Genomic DNA, 9771 nt, shown 5'->3' with positions numbered 1-9771 from the left:
CCACTGCCCCCCCCCCCCCCTAAAGCCTGAAGGACAGTAAACTAGCTCCTTACTTAGAAAGTTTGGAGACCCCTTACCTAAAAGGTACTAGCCTATATCACAGGGTCTATGAATATCAAGCAATGTGCCCTGTACTATGCAATTAGGATAAAGCAGAACTCCGTGAATTATCTTAACATGTTTATTGAACTATGCAATGTTCAAACCCAAAAACTACAAAAAATATGGAACTTGTGGTTCTTTGTTTCACAACTTTTTTACACTTTCTTTTACTAGTACTATACTTGTTAAAAACAACCCAGGGAGAGGTTGTCAGTGCAGTCTTAAGCCTTGTAGACATGATGAGACTATTAGAAAAATGATCATCCATTTTTTTATTTATTTTTTGCATGCTAGTCCCATATTGAAAATTAAAAGGCCTTCATTAAGCTTTGTACCAACGATCAGATTATCATACAATCACTTTGAAAGCAGCATTTTTCATCCAATATTTTGATTGTGTGTACTAGGCATTACCGTTGTGGTTTCTGTCACTTGTGGTCAGTTTTCAGAACTATTTATAGAGGCGGAATGAGGCAGAATAATATTTGTTTGAGGCAACCTTTTTGAAGTTCACAGATCATTAACCACACTAATTAGTCAATGAGTTAGGAGTGTAGCCTAAAACAGCTGAGCAGCAATTAGAGAAAATGAAAACAGGTCAGACCATCCAGATGAGCAGAGGAGACCTAGACAACACTGTTAAAGCCCGTACACACGAGCGGACTTTTCGACATCCAAACTCCGACGGACCGAGTCCGTCAGACTATCCGATCGTGTGTGGGCTGCAACGGACTTTAGCTTCGCCAAAGTCTGACGGACTTTAGAAATGAAGCATGCTTCAAATTTTCCCGACGGAACTCCGCCGGACCCGGTCCCCTTCGAAAAATTCGCTCGTGTGTGTGCTACTCCGACGGACTAAAACCGACGCTAGGGCAGCTATTGGCTACTGTCTATAAACTTCCTACGTCGAATCCAGTCGTACGTCATCACGTTCGACTCCGTCGGAGTTTGGTGTGATGGTGTGTGGTCAAGTCCGTTCGGTCGAAAAGTCCGCCAGAACTCCGTCGGAACTCCGGCGGAACTCCTTTGGAGGTCTGTCAGACTTAATCCCTCTCGTGTGTACGGGGCATTACAAATCCCGCTATAGAGGATTATTTGGGGTGCACTCTCTAGCTATGTTTTTGCTCCAAAAGAAATCAGACAAGAACAAATTGGAAACAAAAATGAGAAAGAAACAGGATTTATTTGTATATATCAGAGGATCATAAAGAGTTACATCAACCAAACTACTGCGCAGACTGAGTGACACGCAGTATACACACAGAAACAAGAGGAGAGGCATCTGAACCCACATCTGCAGAGCCTCACTGCACATACCCTGCACTCACCAAACCAACATTCTAGGCGCATTGATTCTGCCTCACACTGGCAGACGTCACTGTGTACTCACCAAATCACACTTGCAAAGCACAGATATACATTAACATTCATCAGCACGCATATAGAATGGCAATCATTTTATACTATGGCTCACACTACACTTTATTAATCTTTGTCTGGCAATTGTCATATTCTCCCTTTCGTTTTCTTAGTACAGTACATTATAACAGAATGAAAGGAAGGCTCTGATTAATACAGGTGACAATTATAGTTCTTCTTTCAGACACTGATTAATAAAGCCTACGGATCTCTGAACTCACTACAAAGTAATGAAGGACAAATATCCATAAAGACTATTCATTCAGGTAGAAGTTCATACACACATAAAAGAATCAAATCCACACAGAGTTTATGAAATGTATACTTCTGAATACTGTTCAGGTTGATTATGAATGCTAGAGAAATGGGTTTTTCTCATTAGTTTTCAGTAGTTATTTTTTAAACTCATCCAGTTTTTCATAGACCATCTCCACATCTCATAATAAATGTAAAGTGTATGTCAAGGAAAAAATAAAATAAAAAACATTTGCACAACATCCCTGCAATACATGAACATTTCTCAGTGTTTTATATCTTTACAGATCCTGCAAATATAGAAAAATACCTGTTAATCGGCCAGAAATGCACTCCGCTTCTATGAGTTTATACACATCTTGTTGTGTGAAAGTCTTAACATTCACACAAACTGTGGTGAATAAAGTAATGTTTGTGATATGAAAATGTATTTTTTATGCATTCCCTATAAATTGTCATTGTCAATTTGCCATAATGCGGTATTTTCCTGAAATACCACAATCAGGAAAATTAAACTGATAATCATAGGGACAAACCCTGAAAATGGCATTTGACAAACATTACAAGGATTATGAAAATACTGCGATATTTGTACTGCAAATTTAGATTTATTTTGTTTGGATCGAGTTGGGATGTATTAGAACAGGATAGAAAATCTGGGGAAATCCCTCTAACAGCAACACAGAGGGGAATTCCAGAAACAATGTCAGCTTTTTATGGTTGTTGGTTTCTCCATTTAAAATTTTCCCTGACTTCCTGTCCTGTCCACTTTAGCTAATGGAGTCCTGGATACAGTAAAACCTGACAGGGGTTCAAATATTTCCCCAGAAGAAAAGTTTTGGGTGTAGTTACTGTAATTTCCTATTGTAGGCTAATAAGTCACTAAGGACTGAGTGTTGTCAGCCCTACCCAGTATCTTTTGCTAAACTACTTGGTTACTCCCACTCTCCGATCTCTACAACATAAAACCTAATCATTCTGTATTCCAAAAAATAGCTCTTGGGCTCTTTGAGACATTAACTTTTTTTTAAAACCGGTATAACAAAATGCTTCCAGTGGAATATGTAATAGAACATAGGTGAGCAAATAAGTTAATTGTAAGCGTTTATTTACACTGCAGGAGAGAATTTGTTAGCCGAGCATTTGAGTTTATAGAGAAAGTAAACAGTTTAATTCAGATTATCACTGGTGACTCGTAATGTAATGAGGACTGGGTCTACAACAAGGCCTTTAGATATCAAACCTTGGATACATTTGCCAGCAGTTGTATTGCTGGAAGCCCCACATTAAGACATCAAGGCTATGCTATGTTGAATAATGGTTCCTAAATTAATGTCACACTTCCCTGAACATTCAATGTTCCCAATGCTTTGGGGAGCTGGCTACCCTAACTCATTAGCTGGCGAACTGCACCTCTAGATGAGGCTTGTGACCCAACTTGTAAAACCTTAACACAATGATGCCACCATGACTGAAGTGCTTTAAATGACTAAAGAAATCTAAATTTTAATCACAATACAGACAAGGGGCTAATTTATATAGGACCACAGCAAGGCTAAAGATTTCCACCAATCAAGTTTTCAAATAAAACATTGAATATAACTGGTCACTATAGATAACTTATTTATCTGTGCTCCAGTTTTTGCACTAGTTGTATAAATCAGGCTAAAGTTCATTTAAAATAAGGTAAACTTAAGTAAAAAATAAAATTCTCTCGCAAATTTAATTACACTTTATTTCATAATTCACATTTTAAACCAGGTTGTACAAATAACCCTTTAATTCTAGTTTAACATCAAATTTAGGACATCCTAGATAGGGATAACAAATGTAAAATTTTGTGGCACATTTACAGGCTTTTGCTGAAGAGGTCTGAAGGCTGAGCTTTTATTTGTTATTCACAGTCAACAGATTTTCTTTATTACACTTACAAACTGCACTAGAAACATGGAAGACAGTGTTTGACTAGTGCATTTGAAAACCAGATCTACTTTTCTTTGATATTTTGATTATGACACTCGATGTAAGCTATACAATTTTAACAGAAATGGAAGTAATATTCAGACCTGTTCCTATAGAATAAAAATGTAGTTATAAAAATTATAAAAGAGCAGTAGCTTAACCTGCCATTCTAAATGGATCACCAATACACTGAACGGTTTCATACAACTGTAGAAAACAACATATAATAAGTCCATTTTTAAAAAGGTACCCTCTTGTATGCAAGCATTCAACTCATTCCAGGTCTTCCACAAAAAGATATTTTTTTAAGTTCTGGTTGGATAGTTCAGGCCAATTATGAACTTCTTTTTTGGTTCTACAGAGTCTGTTTGAGAGGTCAAATAATAAGTGGCTACAGAGGCTAACCATGCTCATCCTCTATTGAAATCTAACATAACAGATCAAGAACGGTGGAGGGGTAATAAGAGGCACACGAGGGAAAATGACACACCATGTTACTTATGAAGCAACAGCTGGTACTGAGAGGTTCCAAAAGTCTGTTTTTATGGAGGCATTTCATACCTAAAACACAGAACATCTATGGAAATGTTACACCGATGTCACAGGCCCTAAAAACATTTGTTTTACTGCTGATTATCAGGTTAAAAATAGCTGTAGCCATTAGAAATCCTTCATATGTCCAGTTATCAAGGCTGTTGTCTATTTTTCTGTTTTTTGGAAACATTATGCTGGTGGGCTGTTCTCAAAGGTACTCATACACTGTGTGCACAATTATTATGTCCCATACAGACAGTCGGACATTCCGACAATAAAATCCATCGGTTTTTTTTTTCCAACGGATTTTGGCTGAATTTTGTCTTGCATACACACGGTCACACAAAGTTGCCCGAAAATCTGATCGTTCGGAACGAGGTGACGTACAAAACGTATGACGGGACTACATAGAGGCCAGTAGCCAATAGCTTTTGTCTCCAAATTTTTTCTGAGCATGCGTGGCACTTTGTCGGAAATTCACTGCACATGATCGGAAAAAGTCCGATCGTATTTTGTTGTTAGAAAATTTTAGATCCAGCTCTCAAACATTTTTCAATCGGAAATTCCGACAGAAAAAGTCCAATAGAGCCCACACACAATCGGATTTTCCGACAACATAATCCGATCGTACTTTTTCCACCGGAATTTACGACCGCGTGTATGGGGGCATTAGACAAGTGAGTATTTTGACCAAAAAGATCATTTTTATTCATATCGTCTAACTATAAGCTGTATAAGCATGAATGCTTATTGGATTTAAAGGGGTTGTAAAGGTAAATGTTTTTTCACCTTAATGCATTCTATGCATTAAGGTGAAAAAACATCTCACACTGCCGGCGCCCCCAGTCCCCCCGTTTTACTTACCTGACCCCTCGAAAATCCCACGCTCGCCCCCGCCGTCCTCTTCGCCGCTCAGCCTGGCCGCTGATTGGCTGGAGTGGATGGATTGAAAGCAGCGCAGCCATTGGCTCGCTCTGCTGTCAATCACAACCAATGACGCAGCGCGCCGGGGGCGGGGCCTTGTGATACAGCGAGCGGCTATAGCCGCCGGCTGTATCACGGGAGCATGCCCGCAGTGCTTCTCACCAATGCGAGGGAGCTCGCATTAACGTGAGAAGCACCTGCGGGAGGAAGCTGAGACAGCCGCCGAGGGACCCCAGAAGAGCAGGTTCGGGGCCACTCTGTGCAAAACGAGCTGCACAGTGGAGGTAAGTATGACATGTTTGTTATTTTAAAAAAATAAAAAATTTTACTTTACAACCCCTTTAAGCATATCAGATGATGTGTATTTGTGTAATGAGGGAGGGTGTGGCCTAAGGAGATCAACACTCTATATCAAGGTATCCATAATTATTTGGCAGGTCCTTTTCCACAGGCAAAATGGGCCAAAAGAGAGTTTTTTTAACTGACTCTGAAAAGTCTTTCAGAAGGGTGCAGCACTCTTGAAATTTCTAAGATATTGGGGCGTGATCACAGAACCATCAAATGATTTGTTGCAAATAGTCAACAGGGCCACAAGAAACGCGTTGTGAGAAAAAAAAGCAAATGAACTGCCAAAGATTTGAGAAGAATCAAACATGAAGCTACCAGGAACCTATTACCCTCCAGTTCTGTAAATTCCAGAACTGCAACTTACCTGGAGTGCCCAGAAGGACAAGGTTTTCAGTGCTCAGAGACATGGCCAAGGTAAGAAAGGCTGAAACTTGATCACCACTGAACAAGACACAAAGTTGAAACATCAAGACTGGGCCAAGAAATATCTGAAGACAGATTTTTTTAAAGGTTTTTTTGGAGTGATGAGATGAGAGTGACTCTTGACAGACCAGGTGGCTGGGCCTGTGGGCTGGATCAGTAATGGTCACAGAGCTCCACTTTGATTCAGAGGTGGAGGTGTGGTACTGGTATGGGCTGGTATTATTAAAGATGAGTTAGTTGGACCTGTTTGAGTTGAAGATGGGCTCAAAATCAATTCCCAAACCTACTGCCAGCAGTGGTACAGGAAAAAGTCTGCATCTTTCAAGAAGATCATGATATTTATGCAGAACAATGCTTCACTGCATGCATCGCAAGTACCCCACTGCATAGCTAGCCAGTAAAGGCCTTAAAGATGAAAGAATAATGACATGGCCCCTTCCTCACCTGACCTAAACCCTATTGAGAAATTGTGGGAGATTTATGGTGAAGGAAAACAGCACACCCCTCTGAACAGTGTCTGGGAGGTTGTGGTTGCTGCTGCACAAAAAGTTGACCGTCAACAGATAAAGAAACTGACAAGACTCCATGAATGGAAGGCTTATTTATGACCGTCATTGAAAAGAAGGGTGGCTTTATTAGTCACTTTTTTTTTTTTTATGTCAGAAATGTTTATTTGTAATAGTTTCATTTTGTTGCATAATAATTCCGCACACTAATAGTTGCCCAATAATTGTACACACATAGATATTCTCCTGAAAAAGCAAAAACCTCACTTTTACTTTCTTAAATATTCAGGTTTGAAGTTTATTAACATTTTGGATTGAGAAAGCACTGTAGTTGTTCAATAATTAAATGAATCCTCAAAAACACAACTTGCCTAATATTTGTGCACACAGTGTACATGAAATGGTCATTGCCCAATCCTACCAATTCATCTGCCTGCTTCTCTGGTACCACAGGTGACTGCCTTCACCTACCCTATAAGAATTAACATGCATGCTCAGTCAATCGTAAAATACAAAGATTTTTTTGTTGCAAGTTGGATTGTGCCAGCCATTCCAACCATTGTCTAATGTCTCTAGATTGCTCTCTATTCACATGAATACTTTTTTATTATAAAACACTAAGCCAACGCTTTGCTGCTATGGGCTATTGAACTCTGACAACCCCCAAAGTTCCTTCAGCACCCCCCCCCCCTCCCATTTCCCAGAATGACAATCCCAAATTTCAAGAACTTCATTGTGTTGTTCTTAAACCCATATGATAATAAAACAAATCAATTAATACTGTATTACATGCTGTCCATACTCACTGTAGTCACTATGGGATTCATTTTTTCTGTATTCTGCAAAAAAAAAACTGGTTGATCCTGCTGCTTTCTCTCTTTACCTTTTGTTCATGTCCCCAATATAAGCTAGGGATTTTGCATCTGTGGTGGAAACTCTGCACATGTTCAGTTTTCAGTGAGTTTCTGTGCTGAGCATTTTCTCCCTATCACATCTGAACAGCCCATGTGACTATGGAGTAACACATGTGAACGTATACACAGTGGTAAATGACAGCCCACTCCCTCTCTTCTCCTCCATGACCACTAACCAACTAAACACAATGGGGGTGGGATATTACAGTTAGTCTGGTTGAAAAAAAAAAAGACACGTTTATCTAGTACAACCAAATAAATAATTACATGTAGATTGATGAAGGCTTCACCTCTCTTTTATTCTAAGACACAGGCTGAAGGGGCGTGACTGGTAGGAGTCCGCTCGCATGTTATTGCCAAAAGTAATAAAGATTTTATTTCAATATATATAATATATATATATATATATATATATATATATATATATATATATATATATGACCATCTAAAATAGTTTGAGATTATTTTTACTTTGTATTCCACAGGCTGTTTTTTTTTTTCGTTTTTGTCTTTAACGTGGTCAGCAGCAGAGGACTAGAAGCTCCTCTTGCTTATGTTTCCCTGCAGACAGGCTGGGAAAGGTCTGGGTTATGTGGCAGCTGTATTTCAATTAGGAAAAGGTTACTTAGATGTTGTTGTTTTTTTAAATATTTACAGTGCCATTATCCACATTCAAAAATAGAAAGGACAATGTAAATTTAATAATGTGTGTTTAGTATTACTTTATTATCATAAAAATATTTTTTAGAGACGTTGCTATAATGATTTTAGTGGATGTAGTAGAAAGCACAATTTAAATATGTAAGGTTTTACCCTATCACAGCAGATGTATTAATGTCCAGACATTTCATTATCTTTATTTGTGAGCAGCAATAAATAGTTTTTTAGTATAAATAATTGTACTGTATGTATATTATGGCTCTGTTAGGTTTCCTCTTCCAGGGATGTATGCAGACTGGTGCAAGAAGAATGTGGCTCCAATGGCAGCTGTATATAACTGGTAGGAAACCTTACAGTGCAAGATTCCCTCATTAAATTTACATTAGTCCAATGGCAGTTGCCATCAATATTAAGAGCAGGGCAATTTTAGCACTGCAAATAAAAGTGCAGGTAAGCAAAAAAAAATATAGCTATTATGTTCACACTATACAGAAATGAATAATCCTTGCAAACATACAATAATTTTTTTGATGACTGTTAAATTCTGAATGCATATGTTTGTTACTAATCTTCCTCAGATACCGCCTTAATATTAGCTTACCATACAATAACTCTTGTTTACTGACCATTAACACTATCCATTGTTTTCCATATCATTCTACTAAATACTGTTGCTAAAGTTGCCGTACACATTAGATAGTGACACATTTTGTTCCTCATTACAGATTTGTACATGAGCACACACTTTTTGAAAGCTGGAGTGTGTATGCTATTACCTATAAAGGTTGACTTATCTTGGAAAACAAAGCAATTGGCAAAAATTAACCAACACTGACAATGTCTATATCACTTAGGATCAGTTGACCAGAGATATGTGATGTGCTTTTTTGGTGGCCATACTCGTGAAGATTAGCTCAGGCCTTTGACCACTTTTAAGAGAACCAGTTAGGCTTATACAAGAATCTGAATATTCAGTCTTTACCTCTAAATGATTTATATTTGCCTCTTATTCAGCTTCATTTATCCCGAGGATGACTAAGCCCAAAGAATTAGAGGTGGGAGGCCATTTGAAGACAAGCAATTTCTCTTCTGCCAATAGCCTGACTTTATGCTACTGTCTCCTAAGTGTATGTAACAGCATCAAATAACCAATTTTAAAATGTAATAAAAAATCATTTTAAAATTGGTGTGTCAAGATCAAATGCCCTGGTTTTAAGCAGTATAGCATCCAGCAAGGTCTTCAGCATTGAAAACCCCACCACATACTGTGGTATTTCCCACTGGCCTCTATGACACTACAGGGCTCAGTACTGATTTGGGGGCCAGCGAGAGGAGCCATTGTTTTGGCATTCGACTCTCCCAGAAGTGTGTAACACTGAAGACTTTGCTGGAAGCTGTACTGCTTAAAGACAATGGAGTTCAGAACTGTCAGGGGTCATGCTTTGAAACATTTTTTTTTTCTTTTGGAAAGTAAGGCTGGGTTCACATATGTCCGGCCGCATGTTCCTGTACACTGGGGTTCAGATGCGAATCAGGTCCGAATTTTTTACTGAATTTGCACCTGAACCGAACCCAAACCAAACATGCACATGACCCTTTTGGAATGCAGACCGTGGCCTCCCTGGACCTGTGTGAACCACCTCCATTGAGAACCAGTCGTACTCGCATGGATCAACGTATACAGATTATCACACAGGGTATCACTCCTTAGTGATACCCTGTGT

The sequence above is a fragment of the Lithobates pipiens genome, unplaced genomic scaffold (assembly GCF_037356315.1).
Source record: "Lithobates pipiens isolate NorthernLeopardFrog02 unplaced genomic scaffold, aLitPip1_a1.2 Scaffold_16, whole genome shotgun sequence".
NCBI classification, from domain to species: Eukaryota; Metazoa; Chordata; class Amphibia; order Anura; family Ranidae; genus Lithobates; species Lithobates pipiens.
The sequence above is the reverse complement of the archived record's forward strand: the minus strand, read 5'-3'. Positions refer to the sequence as shown.